The sequence below is a fragment of the Aethalodelphis obliquidens genome, unplaced genomic scaffold, assembly GCF_003676395.1.
Source record: "Aethalodelphis obliquidens isolate GAN/ISIS:26980383/991018 unplaced genomic scaffold, ASM367639v1 scaffold24, whole genome shotgun sequence".
Classification (NCBI taxonomy): domain Eukaryota; kingdom Metazoa; phylum Chordata; class Mammalia; order Artiodactyla; family Delphinidae; genus Aethalodelphis; species Aethalodelphis obliquidens.
The window spans coordinates 18,751,833-18,767,398 of NW_020837968.1; positions in this window are offsets into that span (position 1 = coordinate 18,751,833).

Genomic DNA, 15,566 nt, shown 5'->3' on the forward strand with positions numbered 1-15,566 from the left:
ACTGAAGCCCGTGCGCCTAGAGCCCGTGCTCCGCAACAAGAGAAGCCACCGCAGTGAGAAGCCCGCACACCGCAAGGAAGAGTGGCTCCCGCTTGCGGCAGCTAGAGAAAGCCCGCGTGCAGCAACACAGCCATAAATAAATTAATTAATTTTAAATTAATTAGTTTTCAGAAGGGGTGGGTACTGTGGTTTGCAGCTGTGAATCCCATAGGACTTGCTAACACTGCTCAGGGCCCCAGCACATCCAGTGGGGTGGCCCTCACTATGAATCGTGGCCCCGCAGTCCTCTGCAAACCGCCACTCAGAACAGGTCCTGTCACCTGCCAGCTCTGACTCCAAAACCTATCCTGAACTCAACCCTCCCATCTCCACCGCACCACCGCAGTTCAAGCCACCAGCGCCTCACCTGGACCACTGCCTCCTAACTGGTCGGCCAGCCTCTGCTCTGGCTTCCGCACTCTCAATATGGCAACCAGAGAAATCTTTTCAAAATATAAACCAGAGCATATCACACCTTGGTTTAACACCCCTCTATCTGCATGGGCTAACTTACCACTCAGGCCTCAGACAAAATATCCCCTCAGAGAAGCCTTCTTGACACCCCCCCGCCAAGCTAGATTAGTGGCCCCAGCCTCAGTATCCCATCACCTTCTTCTACTTTCTTTGTCGCTCTTTCATTATCTGACATTATCTTGTTTCCTTGCTTCCTTGGTCTGTCTCTGCCCGACAGGATGTCAGCTGACAGCAGGGCCCTTGCTGGGCTCGATGGCCCAGTATCACCGGCGTCTGGCGCCGGGAGAATAGGTGCTCAAGAAGCATCTGTTCCATGAACTGTTAATGCTATAGGCCCCTGCTGCAAACTGCCTCTGAGCCCTGGCATTCGGGCAGCCTGGTGACCTCCCTTGACCTGAAGACAGCACCTAGTGACAAGGGTCAGGTAGAGGAGGAGTGAGACTCTGACAGCCTGCTCTCCGTGCCAGTCTCCTCCGCACGGCCCTCCCCACCAGGCCCCCAGCACCTCTCTCCTCTCCCAGTGCCCAAGTCTGCTCCACGGCCTGCTCTGTGGAGAGGACACTCCTTTTGGGGAACCCCTACTCCTACGCCACTTTGGCAGTGAAGTCAGGAGCTGGTGGGGGCTAGAGGAGGGGGTAGGCCGTCCAGAGCAGAGGGGCAGCGTTAGCTTTGGTCAGTCATTTGAGAACAGGGTGAGAGCCGAGAGCAGGGCGATGAGTCCACATCTCGCATACAGGTTTCCAGTGTCCCTGTGCCCTCCGATTCTCTAAACTGCTAACATTGTTTACTACACACAGGCCCTCATTAACCTAAGAAAGCCCTGCAGGAGGGGCTCCTGTTTCGTTGGGTGCCTCTCCTGGTGTGTGGGGAAGGAGGGCTGTGGCCAGAATCCTGGAACATTGGCCTTCAGGAGACATACGGGAGGAAGTGGAGGCTAAGGCGAGGATGAAAGTGCCCAGAGGCTCAGAAGGAAGTCGAGAGAGGACGCTGGAGGCCAGTGGAGCAAAGGATTTTAAGAAGGAAGTAGTAAACAGGGTCAATGTTGCCAAGCAGTCCGGGTTGCAGAGGTGTCAGTGGCTAACCACTGAGATTGTTGGTGACTCTGGTGGGGGCAGAAGCTAGCCAGGCGTTGTAGACACGAGGAGCCTGGGACTTCTTCCTGAGTAGCTGTGCCTGTGATGGAAGGGAGACTGGGCAAAAGTCCCCTGACGGCTCAGGGGACATAAGCCTTTTTCCTTTTGAGATGGAATGTGAGCATGCCTACAGGGGAAGAGAAAGGCGGCCAGGCCAGAAGAGAACCTAAATGATGCAGGGAGGCCCCGGGGGACAGGGGGTGGAATGGGATCGGTGGGAAGCAAGGCAGCAACGTGAGGTGATGCAGAGCGGAGATGAAGGGGCTTCTCACTTGTTGGCGGGAAGCGAGCTCACATGGAGTTGGGGGTCGAGGGGCAGCGGCAGGGCCGTAATCGTTGCTGTAGGGGAGCAAGGGCGGGTCGTGCAAAGAAGTGGAGGGGCCCTGAGGCCACGTGACCTGGACCAACACCCTCGAGAGGGAGGAGACTTTCTCTCCAGAAGCACTTGTCAGCCCAAGTGCAGGAACAGATTCGAGGGTTTTGCTTTCCTCCTCCTCCAAACCCTCATTTTATGGAGGCAAGTCTTGTCATTACTTTGGTTAGCAGTATGGCTCTACGAGAGCTGGCTTTAACAATAAAACCCGCTGGACAGAAGAAAATTCTTCCATAAAAGCCCCCCAAAAAACTGTCCAGGGCTTCCCTGGTGGCGCAGTGGTTGAGAGTCCGCCTGCCGATGCAGGGGACGCGGGTTCGTGTCCCGGTCCAGGAGGATCCCACGTGCCACCACAGATCGGCTGGGCCCGTGAGCCATGGCCGCTGAGCCTGCACGTCCGGAGCCTGTGCTCCGCAGCAGGAGAGGCTGCAACAGTGAGAGGCCCGAGTACCGCAAAAACAAACAAACAAACAAACAAAAACTATCCGAAAAGAAAAGATGGGGGGGGGGAGTGTCATGGGTCTACATTCACAGGTGAAATAAAGTAGTACCGTCCCACTGAAGCATACACACCAAGGCCTCTCGCAAAATGACTGGAGAAACCAAGAATATTAAAAAACAGTTTCCAAGTAAGATCACTGGGTAGCTCCAAATCTAGTTTTGGTTCTGCTGCAAATGATTATATGCTTTTATGTAGGTGCGCCGTTTCCTTTTTTTTAACTTATTGTTAAAAGGCAGTGGAACTAGAGAGCTGCAGACTCCCTGGATTCTGAGGCTTTGAGCCTGAGAAATTCCCGTGAGTCGGCAACCCTCGGGACAGCCACAGGGACGCAGTCTGGTGGCTCTGACCCCAATCATGCTGCCCTGACCTGGCAGCAGGCCTCCACCAGCAGTGGCCACTCCCTCTCTGGGGACTGTTGTTAAGTCTGGAGCTTGGCTTTAGCCACTCAGTCTTCCTTTAAATCTGTCTCCAGAATTTGGGTCTCTTTCTGGCCAGGACGGAGATCTTCGTAGTAGGGATACCAGGAGGAAATATGTCTGCTCTCAGCATTGAAAGAATTGCCCAGGAGGGAAGAAATTCTGTCACAAAACATTTCAGAGATCAGTTCATCTGGTCCAAACCTCCCATTTCACAGATAAGAAATACAAGTCAGCCCGGAAAAGCTGCATCTGTTAACCTCACAGCTGGTGGCAGCACGTGTGTGCCCTACACACTGGGGGCAGGGTAGGCAGGTAGGGCTGTCTTGGAAAGACCGGGAAACTGAGAAAAGAGGGAGGCAGCCTGTTCAGATACTGGCAGCTAGTACGTGAAGCCAGAAAGCATTACAGAGATTCTGTGGTATACCTATTTTAGTCCAGAAGAAACAAAAATCTTCACTTTCATTTTCTGTGATCCCCATGGATTGCCTGTCTGTATGTGTACTCAGTGCTTTGTTGTGTAATATAAAGACTTCCCCAAGATGCTACACAGGTATAAAATCCCTTAGGCAGAAATAGTATTCACAGGATATTAATAAATGGAACATAAAGACAGTGTTGGCCACAAAAGTTTTAATTCTTTAAGGGATTTAATTATATTAAAGAGCTAAATGTTCCAGGAAAGATTCTATTCCCCTTTCACAGCCAGTTCATGGCAAAAGGTTTCTGGGGACAGGCAGCTGTCCCCAGAGACAATTAAGTGAGGCTCCAGGCTGTTGCTGGTTGCCTTATTTGGAAACGGCTGAAGTCGAAGGAGTTCCTGACAATCACTGTGGGGGGACGATACAGGCAGAAACCTCTCAAAACCTCTCAGTCTCCTCACAAATCGCTGAGAAAAGGGCCTTTAAAACAAACCAAAAAAAAGACAGACAGAAGACTCCGGAAGAGTAGCCAAATAAAGGTCTTTGAGACCACAGACGAGAGGCTTACTGCATGCACAGCTCGAAGTATAATCACCAGCTGGCTGTGACAAATCTGTCCTCATTAGACCTTGGACTCTGAAGCTAGTTCTCAATATAATCCTGAAGCCCAGTGGATGGATGTGGAGAGTGTTATCTGTTCTCTATCCCCACTGCACTTACTGTTTAAAAGGTTCGGGCTTCCCTGGTGGCGCAGTGGTTGAGAGTCCGCCTGCTGATGCAAGGGGCATGGGTTCGTGCCCCGGTCTGGGAAGCTCCCACACGCCGCGGAGCGGCTGGGCCCGCGAGCCATGGCCGCTAAGCCTGCGTGTCCGGAGGCTGTGCTCCGCAACGGGAGAGGCCACAACAGTGAGAGGCCCGCGTACCGCAAAAAAAAAAAGGTTCAGCAATCTTGCTTATGCCACAGGCAAGAAAGCAAAAGTCTTCACAAAATCAATATGTCCAACCCAAAGAATTGGAGAAAATATTTGCAAACCATTTATCTGTTAAAGGATTGATACCCAGAATATATGAAGAAGCGTCTACAACTCAACAACAAAAAACCAAACTACCCAGTTTAAAAAATGGGCAAAGGACTTGAATAGACATTTCTCCAAAGAAGACATACAAGTAGCTAACAGGCATGTGAAAAGATGCTCAAAAAAAAAAAAAGATGCTCAACATCACTAATCATTAGGGAAATACAAATCAAAACCACAGTGAGATACCACTTCACACCAATTGGGATGGCTGTTTCATAAATATATAAAACAGGCATTGGAGAGAAACTGGAACTCTTGTACGTCGCATTCTGGTGGGAGAGTAAAATGGTGGCACTGTAGAAAACAGTACAGATGTTCCTCAAAAAATGAAAAATAGATCCAGCTATTCCACTTCTGGGTATATACCCCAAAGAGTTGCAAAGTAGGGTCTTGAAGAGATATTTGCACACCCATGTTCATAGCATTGTTCACAACAGCCAAGATGTGGAAACAACCCAAATGTCCATCAACGGATGAATGGATAAACAAAATGTGGTATACACAGATATACAATGGAATAAGATTCAGCTTTAAAAAGGAATGAAATTCTGACATATGCTAAACATGGATAAACCCTGAAGACATTATGCTAACTGAAATAAACCAGAAACAAAGAGAACAAATATTGCATGATTCCAATTATACGAAGTATACAGAGGAGTCAAATTCATAGAGAAAGAAAGGTAGAATAGTGATTACCAGGGGTTGGGGCAGAGGGTAAGGGAGAGTTACTGTTTAATGGGGACAGAGTTTCAATTTGGGATAATGAAAAATTTCTAGAGATATTGGTGATTTTGCACAACACATGAATATACTTAATGCCACTGAAATGTACACTTAAAAATGCTTAATATGATGTTATATATATTTTACTAAAATAAAAATAAATAAAAAACCAATCTGTCACCAGATTGGTACAACTGTCATGTCTCAATACCAGTATCAAATAATCTTGTTCTAAGGCTGGAGAGAAAAAATGTGAAATCTTTTCAAGGTAGAATAACTTATTCTAAAAGACTCCTGGGGACTTCCCCGGCGGCGCAGTGGTTAAGACTCTGTGCTTCCAATGCACGGGGCCCAGGTTTGATTCCTGGTCAGGGAACTAGATCCCACATGTGTGCTGCAACTAAGAGTTCGCATGCCACAACTAAGGAGCCCACCGGCTGCAACAAAGACCCAGTGCAACCAAATAAATACATAAATATTAAAAAAAAAAAAGACTCCTGGATACAAGATAAATATGCAAAACAATTAGCAACAAATCACAAAAAAAGGTATTTTAAAAATATATTTTGTAGGTTCACCATTCTTAAGATGTAGAAATACATTAACAATGGAAGAAAAACCGAGTAATATTCAAAAATCATAACTTTCCTTGGGCCCATCTCAGAGCTATTACAAAGGAACCAAATAAACTGAATTCTAAAGGGTAATAAACCCATCCAAGCAGAGAAAGGGATGCACTGAGCATGTCATATTATGCTGATCATGGAAGAAAAAGGTGGGTGCCATTGGAGATAAGGAAGAAGAAATGAACTAAAATTTTAACAAGTTTTTAAAGGCCAAGTGTGGGCTAGTGTGTCAATTTTGACAGCAGAGAGGACCAGAAAAGGAGAACTCACACTCACTTGCAAGCTCTTTTCTGGGTTGGGCCTCCAATGGTACAGACCAGGAGGATGGAGAGAGCCACCCTTGGCGGCACATGCATGCAGGAGTGATAAGCTGCTCTGGGGGAACAGATGTGAAAACCCACCTCCTTCCCAGGAATCCTTCTCTCCTCCACAGCCCAGGCCAAAATCTATTCTAAAGCCACTAGGGAGGACATGAAGTATGCTGCTGTAATGTTTTTATACTGTACATGAAGTGGTATAATATATTTGAAGGTAGACTGTGACACATTAAAGACATGTATTATGAACTCTAGCACAAACACTAAGTAAACCAAAAAAAAGTAAAAACAAAAGAATAAGTCAGTAGGAGAATTCCAAAAGAAGGCAGTAAAAGAGGGGAAAAGTCATCCAAAGAACAGATGCAACAGAGAAAACAGCAAGAGTATAATAGATTTAAATGCATATCTACCAACAATTACATTAAATGTAAATTGTCTGAACACTCCCATTAAGAGCAAATGATTTTTTTAAAAAAATCCGACTATATGCTATCAACAAGAAACCCACTTTAGGTATAAAGATATGGACAGGTTAAAAGTAAAAACATGGAATAAGATATACCCTGTAAATTTTAACCAAAAGAAAGCTTAAGTGGCAATATTAATACAAGATGAAACAGACTTTAGGACAAGGAAGTGTCCTTAGGAGTGAAGAGATACATTATATAATAAAAAAGAGGTCAATCCATCAAGACATAACAATCATAAATGCAGACACGCAATAATAGAGCTTCAAAAGACATAATTCAAAAATCGACCAAAAAAAAGGATTCAAAATAGACAAACTCAGAATTTAGTCGAAGACTTTAACACTCCTTTGTTGGTAATTGATAGGGCATACATAAAATCAGTGAGGATATAGAATACTTTAATACTACTATCAACCAACTTGACATGCTGGACATTTACAAAACATTCTCCCCACCAAGAGCAGATAACACATACTATTTCAGTGAACGTGGAACATCTACTAAGAGAGACTATTCTGGGATCTAAAACAAGTCTCAATAAATTAAAAAGGATTGAAATCATATAAAATATGTTCTTTGGCCACATGGAATTAAATTAGAAATCAACAACAGAAAACATTTGGGAAATTTCCAAACATTTGGAAATGAAACAATGCACTTCTAAATAACTTATATATCAAAGAAGAAATCACAAAGAAAATTAGAAAATATTTTAAATAAATGCAAAAATACCAAATTTACCAATATACCAAATTTATGGGATGTAGATAAAGCAGCATTTAGAGGGAAACTCATAGCTTCAAACGATTAGACAAAGAAAGATCTCCAATTAATAACCTAGTAAGCTACCTTAAGAAACTGGGGGTGGAGAGGTGGGAGCAAATTAAACCCAAAACAAGCAAAAGGAAAGAAGTAAGAGGTAAAATCAATTATGTTAAAAAAAAAAATCAATGAAACCAACAGCTGATTCTCTAAAAAGATAAATAAATCACTAGCCAATCAGATCAAGAGAGAGAAGATACAGACCAACTGGAATGAAAGAGGAGACAACTCTATACAGATCCTCAGACGTTAAGTGAACAATAGGAAATATTATGAATAAATTTATACCAGTAAATGATAGTTTGGTAAAATGGACACACTCCTTGAAAGTGACAAACTACCAAAAGTTCACTCAAGAAGAAATAGATAACCTGAATAGATCTACGTATGTATCAAAAAAGTAAGTTCACAGCTAAAAAGAAAGAAAATTCCAGGCTGAGATAGCTTCTCTGGAGAATTCCACCATCGTTTAAGGAAGAAATAATAACAAGCCTACACATGCTCTTCCAGAAAACAGATGAGAGTATACTTCCCAACTCATTTTATGAGGCCTCCATTACTCTGAAACCAAACCCAGACAACAATATTATCAGAAAACAAAACTACATATCAACATCCCTCATGAACACAGACATAATATTAAAAATTGAATCCAGTGATAAAAATGATCATTACCAAAAGGAGGGTTTATCCCAGAAATGCAAAGTTGGCTCAACATTCGAAAAGCAATCAATATAATTCAATATATCAATAGGCCAATAAAGGAAAGTCATGTATATCTCATCTCCATAGACAAAGAAAAAGCATTTGGCAATATTCAACATATAATAAAAACTCTCGGACTTCCCTGGTGGTGCAGTGGTTATGAACCTGCCTGCCAATGCAGGGGACATGGGTTCGAGCCCTGGCCCTGGAAGATCCCACATGCCGTGGAGCAACTAAGCCCATGTGTCACAACTACTGAGCCTGCGCTCTAGAGCCCGCGAGCCACAACTACTGAGCCCGTGTGCCACAACTACAGAAGCCTGGGCACCTAGAGCCCGGACTCCACAAGAGAAGCCACCACAATGAGAAGCCTGTGCACCGCAATGAAGAGTAGCCCCTGCTACTAGCAACTAGAGAAAGCCCAGTGCAGCAACGAAGACCTAATGCAGCCAAAAATAAAATTGAAAAAAAACAACAAAAAAAAACCTCTCAGCAAACCAACAGAAGGGGACTTTCTCAACTTGATAAAGAAAAACCGATAGCTATCATCATCCTTAATGGTTGAGACCAAATGTCTTCTCTTTAAGATGGACTAAAGCAAGGATATCTACTCTTATTACTATTTTTTTTTTTTTTTTTTGCAGTACACAGTCCTCTCACTGTTGTGGCCTCTCCCGTTGCAGAGCACAGGCTCCGGACGCGCAGGATCAGCAGCCATGGCTCACGGGCCTAGCTGCTCCGCAGAATGTGGGATCTTCCCGGACCGGGGCGCGAACCCGTGTCCCCTGCATCGGCAGGCGGACTCTCAACCACTGCGCCACCAGGGAAGCCCATTACTCCTTTTAAAAGGAGTGTTTTGCAGGGAGCTGAGCCGTTATAGAGGCAGTGTGCACCTCGAGCAGTGAGAGTGGCACTGCCAAGCTCCTTCCTTGGAAACTACACTCAGCATCAAGCCACCAGAGCTGTGAACTGTGTCTGTGAACATCTGCACTTTACCTCGATTTATTTTGTACATGTTAGCAAGATATGTCCTAACATAACTGCTTTTTCACTTTATGCCACTTAGGCTTATGAAAGGTTTCACAGGAATGCTCTACTTTCAGTGGGGGAAGCCTGTATATGGTCAACTAATTTTTGACAAAGGTGCCAAGGCAATTCAAAAGAGGAAAGAGTCCTTCTAATAAATGGTGGTAGAATAAGTGGACATTTATGTACAAAGACAAAAAAACTGTTACCTCACATTATAGACAAAAATCAACTTGAAATGGATCATAAAACTAAAATGTAAAACTAAGCTATAAAACTTCTGGAAGAAAATATAGCAGAAAACCTTGAGTTAGGCCAAGATTTCTTAGGACACAGAAACCACAAATCATACAAGAAAAAAGCTGATAACTAAACTTCATTACATTAAAATGTCTGCTCATCAAAAGGTACTGTTAAGAAAATGAAAAGACAAGCCAAAATATGAGAGAAAATATTTGCAAAACACATTCCTGTAAAGGGTTTGTATCCTGAAATATAGGGAACTCTTACAAGTAAACAGTAAGAAAATAGCCCAGTCAAAAAAGAGCAAAAGATCTGAACTGATAATTCATCAAATGATAGATATGGACGGCAAATAAGCACATGAACAGATGCTCAACGTCTAGTCCTTAGTGAACTACAAATGAAAATCACAATGAGATACTACCTATTAAACGGCTAAAAATTTTAAAATGACATACAAAGTGCTGGTGAGGATATGAAGCAACTAGACAGAACTGTGTTGGTGGGAATGCAAAATGGCAGAGCTACTCTGAAAAGCAGTTTGGCAGTTTGTTAAGAAAAAAAGAAAATTGAACATATACTTACTAAACAACTTAGCAAACCCACACCTAGATATTAACCCATGAATAATGAGAACATATATCCACACAGATACCTATACATGAATGTTTACAGCAGCTTTATTCCTAATGACCAAAAATTAGAAAAACCCAAATGTCACTAACAGATGAATGACAAACAATAGAATACTTCTCAGCAATGAAATAGACTACTTGTATGTCTACAAGGATGAGTCTCAAATGCATTATGTTTAATAAAAACATCCAGACACAAGAAGCGCCACTTGTTTACACTTATATGACATTCTGGCAAAGGCAAATCTACAGGGTCAGAAATCAGACCAGTGGTTGCCAGGAGGCAGTGAAAGGGGACTGACTCCAATGGGACAAGGTAAAAAAATCTGGCATCATGACACCTAACAGTGCAACTCAAAAGGGTGCATTTTACTGCCTTTAATTTATACCTCAATAAGCCTCAATATAAACTTGATATTTAAAAAACGACAAAGATAAAAAAAGATAATCTACAATAGCACCAAAAAAGTATCAGAGATTTAAAGATTTACTTAAGAAACAAATGAAATTACCCTGAGATACATATGCAAAATGATATAGGTACATGATCATTTACTGCAAAATTCTAATGGCAAAGACTGGAAACCTAAATCTCCTTTATTACTGAAGTTGTACAATCCATTTATTGAGAAGCCAAAAATAAACTGAAACATCTATGGTTTCAACAAGGATTTTCAACAAGGATTCCAAATGAGTTTCAAGGAGGATTCCAAGACCATTCAATGAAGAACAGTCTCTTCAACAAATGGTGCTGGGACAACTGGATAACCACGTGCCAAAGAATGAAGCTGGAACCCCACCTCACTTCATATACAAAAATTAACTCAAAATGGATCAATAACCCAAATGTAAGACCTAAAACTATCAAACTATTAGAAGCAAACATAGAGGTATATCTTCATGACCTCAGATTTGGTAGTAGATTCTTAGATTTGACACCAAAAGCACAAGCAACAAAAGAAAAAATAAGATAAACTGGACTTCATAAAAATGAAAGACTTTTGTGTATCCAAGGGACATTATCAACAATGTGAAAAGACAACTTAGAGAATGGGAAAAAATATTTACAAATCTAATAAGAGTTTAATATTCAGAATACATAACAAACTCTTACAACTCAACAACAAAAAGACAAATGACCCAATTTACAAATGGGCGATGGACTTGAATAGACATCTCTCCAAAGAAGATATAGAAATGGCCAACAAGCACATGAAGAGATAACCAACATCACTGGTTGTTAAGGGAATGCAAATCTAAACCACAATGAGATACCACTTCACATCCACTATGAGGCCATAAAAAAAAATCCCCAAACAGAAAACAACAAGTGTTGGAAGAGGGTGTGGAGAAATAGGAACTCTCATTTGTGGTCAGTGGGAATGTAAAATGGTGCAGCCGCTGCAGAGAACAATTTGGCAGTTCCTCGAGAAGTTAAACATAGAATTATCATAGGACACAGCCATTCTACTCCTAGATATACACCCAAAAGAACCAAAAACTAGTATGCAAACAAATACTTGTTCACAAATGTTCATAACAACACTATTCACAACAGCCAAAATGTAGAAACAACCCAAATGTCCATCAACAACAAATGAACATATAAACAAACTGTGGTCTAGCCAAAGGATGGGTTCTCATTCAGCCATAAAAAGCAATGAAGTACTGATACATGCAACAGCTTGGATGAACCCTGAAAACATTATGCTAAGTGAAAGAAGAAAAACACAAACCATCACATATTATATGATTCCTTATATATGAAATATCCAGAATAGGCAAATCCATAGAGACAGAAGACAGATTAGCGGTTACCAAGGGATGGGAGGAGCAGGAAATGGTGTGATTTCTAATGGGTATAGGTGTTCTGCTGGGCAGATGAAAAAATTTTAGAGGCAGTGGTTGCACACTGTGAATGCATTAAATGTCACTGAATTGTACACTTTATAATGATTAATTGTATGTTACGTGATTTTCATCTAATAAAAAAGAAAAAGATGTACTGGTCTATCCAATGACATATATATTTATAAAAAAGAATGGGGGCTTCCCTGGTGGCACAGTGGTTAAGAATCCATCTGCCAATGCAGGGGACACGGGTTCGATCCCTGGTCTGGGAAGATCCCACATACCGCGGAGCAACTAAGCCCGTGCACCACAACTGCTGGGCCTGCGCTCTAGAGCTCGCAAGCCACAACTGCTGAGCGCACATGCCACAACTACTGAAGCCCATGCACCTAGAGCCCGTGCTCTGCAACAAGAGAAGCCACTGCAATGAGAAGCCCGCGTACCGCAACAAAGAGTAGTCCCTGCCTGCTGCAACTAGAGAAAGTCCGTGCACAGCAACGAAGACCCAACGCAGCCAAAAATAAATAAATAAAATTAAAAAAAATAATAGGCAAAAGATAAATATTCTGAGTCTTTAAAAAAAATGAATGAAGCTATTATGTATTGATATAAGATTACAAAAGTAAGTCTTTAAGTTGGAAAAAGTTGTAGAGTATATACAGTAGGGGAGAATTTATAAATATGTACTTATTTACTTGGATATGCATAATACACATGAAACTGGTAATACTGGTTGCCTTCAGGGAGCAAAGTTTGAATCCTTGGGCTGGGGACAGGGTGAGAAGCTAATTTTTATATAAGCTGTTGTACATATATAGTATGAATATATATATATTTTTTCTGTATATATCAGACTCATATAAATAATAAATATAAAAATACACACAGGATAACTAGTTTATGAATGATAGTGGAATAATTTTAGTTATCCCTATAGAAAAATCAATTAATAACTCCTACTTCACATCAAAAATAAATTTAACATGTACTTGAGACCTAAACGCAAAACACATTTTAAAGTACATTTTAAAGTACTGAGGAGAATCTTTATATCCTCAGGGCTGAGGAAAACTTCTTAAAGTAGATATGGAAAACACAAACCATGAAAGTTTAATAAATTTAAAGTAAAAACTTCTAAATAGTAAAAGACATTATAAATAAAGTAAAAAGACAACCTGAAGTGTGACACCAGTTACTTGTGATGCACATGACCAAAAATAAACTGTAGGATCCAGAATATTTAAAGTACTCTCAAAATCAAGAAAAAACACAAGAGAACGGATAAAGCATATAAATATGGACTTCACAAAAGGCCAGTAACATGAAGAAATGCTTATCCTCACTGGTTATTAAGGACGTGCAATTAAACCACACATGAGATTCGTTTCATATCCATCCAATTGGTAAGTACAAAATCTGACAACTGTCAGTAAAGATGTGGAACACAGGCACCCTTGTATATTGCTTTTGGGAGTTTAAATTGGCACAATCATTTGAAGAGTAATTCTGCGTTATCCAGAATAGTTGAAGATCCATGTAGCTTATGACTTAATTCTATTTCCTGATATGTACACTAGAGAAACTCTTGCACATGAGCATAAGTAGACATGTACAAGAATATTTATAATAGTGGAAACCTGAGAAAACCCTAAACATCCGACAGCAGGAGAATGACTACATGGCGTTATATAGTATCCACATGATGGATTACTCTAAGCATAGAGCTATATGAAGGTAATCACTAAAAACAATGCAGATTAGAAAAAATAATCAAATGATATCAAAATTTATATAAAATTCAAAAGCATTCTGTAAAACCGTACTATTCTGGCAATCAAACTTTTCTGGCAACATACATTATTATAAAAGGCATACAGGGAATTTCCCTCGTGGCACAGTGGCCTGCCAATGCAGGGGACACAGGTTCAAGCCCTGGTCTGGGAAGATCTCACATGCCGCGGAGCAACTAAGCCCGTGCGTGACAACTACTGAGCCTGTGCTCTAGAGCCTGCAAGCCACAAATACTGAGCTCGCGTGCCACAACTACTGACACCCGCATGCCTAGAGACCGTGCTCCACAACAAGAGAAGCCACCACAATGAGAAGCCTGTGCGCCACAACGAAGAGCAGCCCCTGCTCGCCACCAACTAGAGAAAGCCAGTGCACAGCAACGAAGCCAAAAATAAATAAATAAATTTATTTTAAAAAAAAAGGCATATGGAATGATAAACATAAAAATCAGAATAATGATTATCTTTGGGAGGAAGAAAGAGGATTGGTAATCAGGGAAAGGTACACAAGGCTCAAACTCTTTCATTAATGCTTTATTTAATTAGACAAGATCTGAAGCAAATAAGGCAAAATGGCAAATATGACCAAAGGGGGTGCTGGGTACATGAGTAGTCATGTTATGCTCTATACTTTAATGTACACTAGAATTATATCGTAATTGAAAATTAGAAAAAAAGATCAGAAGGAAAATTTCCAAATGATAACTATTATCTCCTAGTGGTAGGTTTACAATTTTATTCTTTTCACCTATGTATACTGTCTAAATCTTCTATAGTAAATGGGTATGGCTTTTATAATGGAAAAAAAATCAATGATTTTTTTTAAAATCAATATTTCAAAACTCACTTGGGGATTTCCCTGGTGGCGCACTGGTTAAGAATCCACCTGCCAACGCAGGGGACACGGGTTCGATCCCTGCTCCAGGAAGATCCCACATGCTGCAGAGCAACTAAGCCCGTGCGCCACAACTACTGAGCCCGCACAACACAACTACTGAAGCCCTTGCACCTAGAGCCCGTGCTCCACAACGAGAGAAGCCACTGCAGTGAGAAGCCCGCGCACTGCAATGAAGAGCAGCCCCTGCTCGCGCAACTAGAGAAAGCCCGCATGCAGCAACAAAGACCCAATGTAGCCAAAAATAAAATTAATTTAAAAAAATAAAATACTGTTAAAGAAAACCTCACCTGATAAATCCAAGTCTGCTCACTGTCCACTAGAATCCATTCCTTTTCATAATAAACACACTCACCCCTCTCCAAGTTCCAAGTTTTGGCTGTGCACAAGACTGCCCAGCTAGAGACGGCCGTGTAACTTAAGTACTTGTTAATGGAAAATGAAAAGAAATAGGGGTTTTCTCTTTAAAACGAGTCATGATCCCCTCCCCCCACCCTAGCTGAATCGGGAATGTAATCCCAGCAAGCCTGAGTCTAACCATGCACACAGAAACAATGTCCCCCAGGATGGTGGAGCAGTAACAGTTTAGGAATCTGGGGCTCTCAATCACTTCATCAAATACTGCAGCCCAGCTGCCCTGCAACACTTGCCTCCTTCGGCCTGTATGAGACAGCAACTATCTTATCTGAACTACTTTATTTTTGAGTCTCTGTTGTCCCAGATTAGCCAGTATTCTAATTAATTATGGCAGGAAAGACCACTTAAGGGGTGTATTTTCCATTTCTTCTACTGAAATTACCATTTAAGAACAAAGAACTATCCACCTTTCTTTAGAAAGGCAATCTAAACTACACTAAAAATCAGTGGCTGAAGCTCTACCAATTAATCTAGAAATTCAACACAGTATTGTAAATCCCAGCAAGATTTTTCATGAAATATCAATATGACACCCTAATGATTAAATTCATATGGAAGAAAGGTACAAAAATAGCCCAGAAAAAGTATCAAAAGAACAGAGGAGA